The following is a 9,882-nucleotide window of genomic DNA, read 5'->3' on the forward strand; positions in this document are numbered from 1 at the left end:
TAAAGTATTTGTATAAACCTTGTTTAGGTCATGAACAATGTGCTCTATTTCTTGGTCTCTTTATCCTGATATTTCGAAGGCATGATTTCGTTCATAATGCTTGTCTTTCAAGTTGATTAGATCTTTTTTATTGAAATACTACATGGGACCAATAAGCGCTGGAGACTACGGTTCTCGCCTTCACTTTCTCTGGAGACTACGGTTCTCGCCTTCACTTTCTCTGGAGACTACGGTTCTCGCCTTCACTTTCACCAATTTTAAAGACAAGAAAACCATATTAATAACCTCAGACACAACAGATGTACAAGAGGACATTATCATATACAAATCACATAACAATACATACAATAATTACAAAACATACAAATAATGCACAACACAGTATCAAGATGTAAAGTGTCTAACAGAGGAAAGGTTGGTTTTCACAGCAATTTAGCAAGATTTCTAACAAATGATGTCAAATTAATGTACAGTTCTTCATAACAAAATTCAAGAAGCCTTTTTAGTTTATACAACGATACATGTATATGATATCTTAGATAATTTTGATGAAAATTACTGGTGGTCGTTATCAAACGAACAGTAAAAATAGTCCATGTTAGCAGTATAATTATTTAAGTTTGATTTTTGTATGCTTCATCGCTTAATAGAAAACATTTTTCATTTAACGTTTCAGTAACATGTATTTGCTTGATACAATTTGTAAGAAAGACACATCAACCAGCAAGGCTAAGGTGCTATGTTGTGGATGTGTAATTACAACTGGGCGTATATCAAATAACATAAAACGTTACAAGAGATGGTATTACATTTGTGGTGTATGCCTAGTGCCCTTGTCTGATTTTCAGCAGTCTTCTAAAATGGCCAACGGTTTCTTTCAAAGAAAACGGTATAAATAAAAAAAAGAAGTTTGCAATATCCAGTCGTAGCCTTCTGCCTTTCCATACAACATGTCAAATGAAAATTGCGAAGTGAAATTTCAGCGAAGTACGACTTGCGGTCTAAGAGTAATTTGTCAACAGCAAATAGAACGAACGGATTCACGGAAGCAGGGACGAACGGACAGACAGAGGCAGGGACGAGCGCAGATCATTTCTTTTCGCCGGCTAGTAGGGGATTTAATATTGACTAGTATCATTTAAGAAATTCTCATCTAAGAGAATAAAGCATCCTACCAAATGCTCATGTACTTGTCTATTTTATTGTGAAATAGTCAACTGTGGTAGAGGGTAGGATACAATGTCAGAGACCTATATAAAAGATAGTTATAACGAGAATGGATATGGTGAATATGTCAAAAAGACCCCACCATTATGAAAAATGTCAGCCCAAGGCAGGTCTTGAGCATAGGTATTGGTTGAATCATGTAACTTAGTAAGATGATTCCGTTCAAACCCGAAGTATTTTGGATAAACATGAAATTCGAACAAAGCTGTTTCGACACTGCACGTGTTAACTGCTTTCATTTGGTCAGAGACTTTAAAATGCTAGGGGAATAAAATCTACCAACATCAATACCCGAATTGTCACTGCTACTACTGGGTAAAGATTAAAACCCAAAATTAAAATGACTTTAAAAACATTTACAGTTCTGATATCAATGAAAAAAAAAAGATTGTATTTTATATGTATTTAAAATGAAATATATAGTTATTAAAAAAAGTGAATTCGATATTAATGACATAACAGTTCACCTAATAAATAATACAAAAGGAACAAGAATTCAATCATTATGCTTTCAGAAAATGAAATATTAACACCACGTTAAGCAGGAACGCCCGACATATTAAGGACATAAACAACCATCTGTCAATGGCAGGGGATTAATGCACACAATTAAAAGTTGAAAACCAACCAACGTTAAACCTAGACACTACAAGGACGATTGCCGTTTCTGTAGTCTCCTCGGTAAATCACAAGCGTAGCTATAACCTTGCATATGACATTTCATTTTTATCATTATGTTTACTAAAAACTGACATCTAGTTCAATATCTTGGTCTAGATATAAGACAATGTCCATCAGAAAGTTTGTCATTTAGGTTTTTAGACGGTATTTTATAGTTCATTTAAAAGACCATTTATAACGGATTAGAAAGACAGACGAAGCGACGCTGCTTAAAGTTATGTTGATACTTTCATACACATTATTGAGAATGAATTCAAATAAATATATTGTACATAGAACCAAAGTTTTGAATTGCCTACGTTATTGATACGGAATATCAATCTCTACTTTCGCTTTCAGATGTTTTGATGTTGTTTGAAGAAATCCCTTACCTATACATGTACAAATAAATCTCTGTTTTTGAACAACACATAAGAGCTGCTTCATTACACAATGTAGCCTTATGTAGTCAAGAATCGTTCTGTAAATTTTCATTCTACACTGCATTGGTGTAATGATGTGTACGTATTCTTTCAGCTAAGCTATAAATACGATATCATATTTATGCATTAAAAGCACGATATTATATTTATGCATTTGTGGTCATTCAAACTTTGAAAAGTGGAGTAGGTCATTACTATTTTCGGAGAAACCCCTTTTAAGTAAGTGTTTGTTAAAACGTCCTATCCACCGATTTTAACCTTGAACCTTTAATCATATTCATTTAAAGGCGTTGAGGTTGTCCTATGTCCATTTGTTTTACACAAATAGGACCGCAACCTCTCAGTCTTGTTTGTTTGTAAACAGAGTTGGCCGAGGGTTAAGCATCGCCCTTAAGTGGTGTAAAAATTAATCTTTCCATTAAGATCTAACAAAATCGTTGACATTTATGCATTGTTGCCGCCATACGGACATCTTGTACTATTAAGTTGTCATTTATTAATAAGTAATCGCCTATTAAGTATCTTTTCCCCAAGGACTGGCTGTTTTGATTCGGACACACACACTATGGCTGTCAGTTAGCTTGTCACCTAAGAAATTAATGAAAAGGTTGTCAAATTTAATTTACTCATATAATTTAAATCATTTAATGACCGTTGTGTTTAACATGGTAGAAAATTAAATTTGCCATGATCACACATGTTATAAAATTATGTATATACACAGGCATACACAAAAGCAAGTGGCCCAATGGAGACGCTTCGTAACTGGCTCTTAACCTTCATAATACTGCTGTGGATGTGTACATAAAAACTGGACGCACATTTCCGAGAAAATCAAATGCATTTTTCAATATCGCGCGTATCAGTGATGAGTGCAATAACTGTGCCACTTGTGAACAGTGCTAAGAAATCAGAGGAATAGGTTTCACAGTTCCGTCAGCGATCGGAAACAAAGCGCATTGTGACAAGTATTTCATAACTACTTACGGCTAAAAATAAACATTTTGGTCAAGAACTTTGAACAGTGGGTGGTTTTATTTCACCGTCATGACAAGGAAAGTATGCACCACAGATGAAGCTAAGCACAAAACAATCTGTATCTATGCATTTCTTAGTATTTATTCTTTTGAAGTCATATTAGATGACAAAGGAAGACTATTTGTTTTAACTAAGCCATATTGTGCCGATGGTACAACACTAGATTGGCAGCAAAAGATCATCTTCAACATTAAAAGATATCATAGCTTATCAAAGAAGAGTTTGTCACGCTTGAATAAATAGTTATTCCTACTAACGACAGATAAGGATAAAAACGGAAAGCAACCAGATGTTGTCGAAACAACGTCACTAAGGGTGCACTATACAGTTACATTAAGGCGCAGTGTTTCTCACGCACACTAATTTACCCCCGTCAAATTTTGTAAAACTTAAAATTAAAAGTTGAAATTTGGTGGATATATTGCTGAAATGTAGATCAGCATTTATTCATAGACAAATGCAATATATGTTATGGTAAACAGAGGTAATTCAAATGGAGAATGGTATCCGGTACGCTTCAGTCCCCTGCCGTATTAGGTTCTCTCCTCAGCATCAGATGGATGATTTTCAAAATACCTTATTTCGCACGAACTTTTGGAACTAAAATTGTGAGAGAATGAATCGAAAAGGGTCTTATTATTTGTACCCTTTTTCTACCTACTCCATGCATGCTTTCATCCTGTGGTAATGTGTAAGTGCCTGATATTTTATAAAACATAGTATTTGGCTTTTAGTTTTGGAAAGACACCCCTAATTTGTACTGAAACTCAGTAATATTTTTTTGCAGTATGTTACCATGGCAACTACTGGATTTTATAACAATAATCACTACATTACTTTTAAATTACTTGAACCTCCACACGCCGTGGATTTCAAAAGTATGCACTTTTTTATCCAAAAAAAAAACAGAAGAAATTTCTGTGTGGACTGCCTCAAAACAGCTGTATTTCAACAAAATGAGACCAAATTTTCAGAAATGACCTAACTGTATTGTACTACCTTATAATAGTTACATGGGTTTAAAAAAACGAATGCGCCAAAGTCAGACTACTGTTGACGAAAAAGGTGGTAAAGATAAAGACCTTCGCTTTGTGGGTGAAATTGATGAATTGCAGCGATTTTATATGTAAAATGAATGAATCACAAAAAGACCATGTTCGCTTCAATCTTAACTTGTAGGAAGTACAGTTATTAGGTCAATTCTGAAAATTTTGTCTTTTTTGTTGAAATAAAATTTTTTTGAAGTAGTCAACGCAGAAATTTCAAGGTTTTTTTTCATAAAAAGTACACATTTTCCTAATTTTCCTTCCCAAATCCTTGATGTGTGGAGGTTCTAACAATATATATACATATTGCCATAAAAACCAGTAGCCATAGCAACATGCTAAAATAATATTACTTTTTTATATTATTTTCTTTTTTTACCATTATGCAGCGTTAAGTTAATTCCCTGTCGTGTTTTTGTTCCGTTTCGTTTTGTTTTGTTTGTTTTGTTTGTATAATTGGCAAAAATTAATATCACACATTTCTTGGCCAGCTAGTTTTCGGTTTGCTTGAAGAATACATTTCTGCATTAACTGAAAAATTTATTCTTTTTCCAGCTGAAGCGGGTGGAACCGTAGCTACAAACACTAAAATGCAAAGTAAAGGAATAAAAATTCGTAAAGAAATCGCAGCGCAAAATAAAAAAGAAAGCGAGAAAAAAAATACATAAAAAATTTAAATGTACGGTACTAAGATACGAAAGCCCATTGAGCTCATTTTCGTAGACTAAAGAAAAATTCGCTTAATAACGCGAATTTTTTTTTGTTTTGTTTTGTTTTGTTTTGTTTTGTTTTGTTTTTTTGGTTTTTTTTGGGTTTTTTTTGTTTTGATTTTGTTTTTGGTTTTTTTTTTGTTTTGTTTTTGTTTTTGTTTTTTTGTTTACGAAAAAAGCTCAATGATCATTCGTACTAAGATAACACAAAAGTGCACACCAAAAAAAGGAAAATAACTATAGCGCTTACTTGTATAGCGCAGATGGTTATATACTATTGATATCTTATGAAACGTTATTCTCAATTTAATTTGTACAAATCGGGAAAAATGTCTTTGAAAAAGTGAAGTTGCTGTAATTCTAACAATTTAGGTGTTTTAAAGAAATTTAATAACACATCAGATGGCAAGAATAAACACAAATTTAACAGAAACAGTTTAGATAACTAAAGTATCAGATAAAGGCGAAAGTGGCTTTGCCTTTGCAAAGAAAAATAGACAAAGAACTTTGGACAACGTTCGTAATATTTTGTCGAGAAAAGCACTCTCAAATCAGTGTCAACTCTTCCGGAAATAATTAATTAATCAATTATTGGTCACAAATCGAAAGACTATCGATTGATTAGCTATGATACTAGAACACGTATAGACCACAGACATAAGCTATATAGAAATCAGAAATCCACAAAATAAACTTAAGTGTTTTTATTGAATAAAGCAACCGTATTTCGTGAATTTAAAATATCTGAAGCATTTCTTGATATATTTCTTTGTTGCCATAGAAACTAGTTAGTAATTTGAAATGTTTTGAAATTCCACATTGATCTTAAAACTCATGTCAATATGAAAAATTAAACAATTAAAAATTCACTATGATGTAGACCTTACAACCGTGCGATCTAACGAGTACATCTTGACATTTACTGACAAAACACAAAATGTATTGATTTTAACATAAAAAGTGAAGTACCAATGCATGACAACTGTAAAGCACTTGTCATGTTTCATAAAACTTTGAAGGCTAAACATTTATAACGTCACGTAAACGCCATAATTACTATCAGGAGGCTTCCGACATTTCTGTGCTTTATTCTAAATCAATGTATTATATTTTGTGTTTGTTTGGTTGGATGGTTATTTCTCTATTTTAAGGTTTAAGCTATTACCGTCTTTCATGCAATCATGATTGAATACTGTACGTGGTTAGATTGAATGAGGATGTCTGCTAGCAAAAGTATGTGTAATGTTCGGGCATCTCAACCAAAAAGCTCTTTTTCCGACGCAGTCGGTGTATATTTTCGGTTTTTACCCTTTGATTTCAAAGACGCTCTTCCATGGAAACGCATGTCACCTGATCGCAAGTCTGTTTCCCGATTGGCCAAATACTGATAACATAGTGGCGTTCGAAAAAAACTATCAAAATTGCGTGCCATGTGTTATTTCCTGAATGAAATGCAGAAAATTAAAAGTAGAAAGAAAAACATTTTACTGCGTCGGCTATCTTTTTTAAAAGACAGTACATGTACTTTTTTAAGAAAGTGTACGACTTCTCCTTTTATCCCAGTGGGTATGATTGTCTTGTAACTGGTGGTCTTTATTCTTTTACGAATGAATAAAAAAAACAAGAAGATAAAGTTATATATGCATGAAATAACAAATCATATTATATGAATTTCCCCGTGCAGTTCCGGGTGTAAAAAGAATAGACCTGCAGCAGCGCTAAGCTTGTCGTAAAAAGCGACTAAATAGTGCTGAGAACCCTAGCTGGGGACTAGGGCGCTCGGCCCACAGAGCAACTGGGTTGGGTACCCTTGGCGTGTTACATGCTGGGGTTGTCAGGCTATAATACGGAAACCCTGACCACAAACCATAATGGTGCACCGTGTTGGGAAAGATGCCACGTTCCTCGCACGTGGTATTCGATAGGAGTAGGAACTTTTGCGCTCCTTTGCTAAATTGCCCGACCCTACCCATACCTCCCCTTTTCTAGTGGCAATCAAAATTTGTCGACCCTATTATCCTTGTGTCCCATCCCATTTTTCATTTCATCATCATTTCATGTTCATTTTATCATCCATTTCATGTTCATCGCCTGAATGTAGCTGAAATATTGCTGCTCGGGCGTTAAACCCCAACAATCAATCAATCAATTTATGAATTTCCGGTCTTTTTTTTTTTGTATTGTTTCGTTTTCACTTCATTTTCTTTTATGTTGCTGGAGTATAATGGAAGGGGGGCAACTATTTCGCTGTACCAGTATATAACGTTGTTTTGGGGACAGCTGCAGCCTGCCCTGTGATGTCATTCATTGAAGATCCCTGGGTGGCCTTGACCTGACATTTTTCATCCCGGTGGGGTTGTTGTCTGTTTGACATATTCACCATATCCATTCTCGTTATATTATGACTGACGATATACCTTGATGACTATAACATCTATGCAAAACGTATAAAGGCCACTTTTATTTTATCCCGTGGTGGTATTAATTCTGAAGGTCATCAATGAGCTTAATTCAGTTGACGTCATGTTTTACTACTATAAATTCAAGTGAATTTATAGAATTCGATGTTCCTGTTTTGCTCCGATATGTCCTTCTTTTAACCGATGCGTTCTTTTTGACCGATGCGTTCTTATGACCGATTTTACGCATCGATGAATTCTGGAAGACCCTCCTTCAGTTGACATTGCAAACGTGACCTGGTTGTAATTTTCAATTTTTTTTTATACGAATCATGTCCCTTGCTAACGATATTTACATTAAATATGTTAATCTTGATAATTATGCGGTGTCGAAAATGAATGGAATAATTGGTACGATTCCAGAAATTTTTTTTAAAAAGGGATTCTTGAAAAAAGTGGTTACAGGCTATTATTTGTTCATTTCCCCCACATTTTGTACCAAATCCACAAGCATAATTTTCCAAGAAAATGCAGAAGATACCCCACCCAATTCGCCACACACAAAGCTAAAAAATTACCACTGTATGCCTTTAACAAGATCTATCGTGAAAAAGTGCATGTTTAAGCATTCGATTTAGACCAACTCAGACATAGGGAACAAAAGAAGTTTTGAATGTTTATACTTGAAATACTCACAGTTGAAGAGATTAATATAAATTTCAGTCCAGTTCAAAACATTCTACTACATATAGTTACAAGAGAGAAATTCTTTAAGATAAGATACCGATACAGTGACAAGATTGTGTCCTAAAGACAATAAAAGCAATTTCGTTTGCGGGAGCTACAAATGTAACATAATACATAAAATTTACACGTGTAAAAATGTCATTGCGGAGGACATCCAATTGTAAGAAAAGATAGATTATCATATGATGTTCATTTCTTTGAACTGCATTTATCTATGTAGAAAATCAATGTCCAAAAAAGTCACATTGCTTTGCTGAATAATTCTGGTTGCAACTGTCTAATATTGAAGGTAATATATAATATAAAAATAAAAGAATAAAATATGTTTTATTCAAATGGAAGGGTCCCTACAGAGCACATATGACATTTAGCACCTGGAGTTTTCATAGCACAACTCATACGTTGTTAGATCTTACCGTAACTACGCAGACCTTTTGTACCGTGCTAGACTTCTTACGACTGGGCTTCTGGAACAGGGTTGCACTGCTTCAAGGTTGAAGTCATCGCTACAGAAGTTTTATGGTCGTCATCATGAACTCGTGGATCGTTACGGTGGATCCATCTGCATCATGAGAACCGATTTGTTCAATGTGTCATAGTTTTCCTTTCCTCTTACGTCTGTCCCTGACTTGACATTTTTATGAGCAACTCGGCGGGTGTTTCTAGAAAAGCAGAAGCCGCTTATCCTACCGGTGCAACCGGTCCATCCTCTCAGTTTTTAGTGGCGTCCGAGTTGCTCGTTTTCTTTTTGTTTCTTTGTATGTAATATTTTGGTTATTTCATGTTCTTTGTTGTGTGTGTCTGTTTTCCACAGCTGTTTGGTCTTTGTCCATGGATTGCGTTCTTTTGATTTCCTGTAGAATCATGGTTCCCTTGATTACTCTTTCATACAATTATAATTATGATCAGGGAGTTACAAATTAGAGACTGTCCATTTAGAAACCAGGGGTGGGGTTCTCGAAGCTATCTTATGGATAAGACGTGTCCTAAGACTATCTTAGAATTCGTCTCTGCCCTAAGTCGTGTTCTCGAAGTCATCATAAGTTAAGTCGAAGTCATCATAAGTTAAGACGAGTCGCAATTTTCATCCTAATATTAAGACGACTAAATAGGTGTCTTAGGATCATCCTATCGAAGAAAAAAACATATCACAGAATGACCGACATGCGTCGGTTGAAACATATTTTTAAGGAATGTGCATGATTTTAAACTTTGACCTGAATGTTTAACGATTCAGTGACACTTTATTAAAAAAAAAATGCTACTGTTTTATTTCTAATACATACATGTAACAATCGAAAATCAATAACTTCATTCGGTTTTTAAATTCTCACACATGCATATAATTAGGAAGCAATCATTTTATTATTATTTTTTTTTCATCGCATAAGGAAATAAATTGCGTTGTAGCATTTATTACAAACAAAATTATCTTTAGACAGCATGCTACCGGTTTCTATACACTAATCATTATACGAGCTTATTTAAAGTCTTTCATTTTTGTACTACGTTCCATGCAAAAGTAAATCATAATGTAGAACAATCTTTTATCGATGAGATTTTTACGGATATTACTATTGGATTCCAATATTAAATCCACAGAAAAAATCCC

The sequence above is a fragment of the Perna viridis genome, chromosome 1 (assembly GCF_037379345.1).
Source record: "Perna viridis isolate PV_CMFRI_1.1 ecotype Kerala chromosome 1, ASM3737934v1, whole genome shotgun sequence".
Taxonomy (NCBI): domain Eukaryota; kingdom Metazoa; phylum Mollusca; class Bivalvia; order Mytilida; family Mytilidae; genus Perna; species Perna viridis.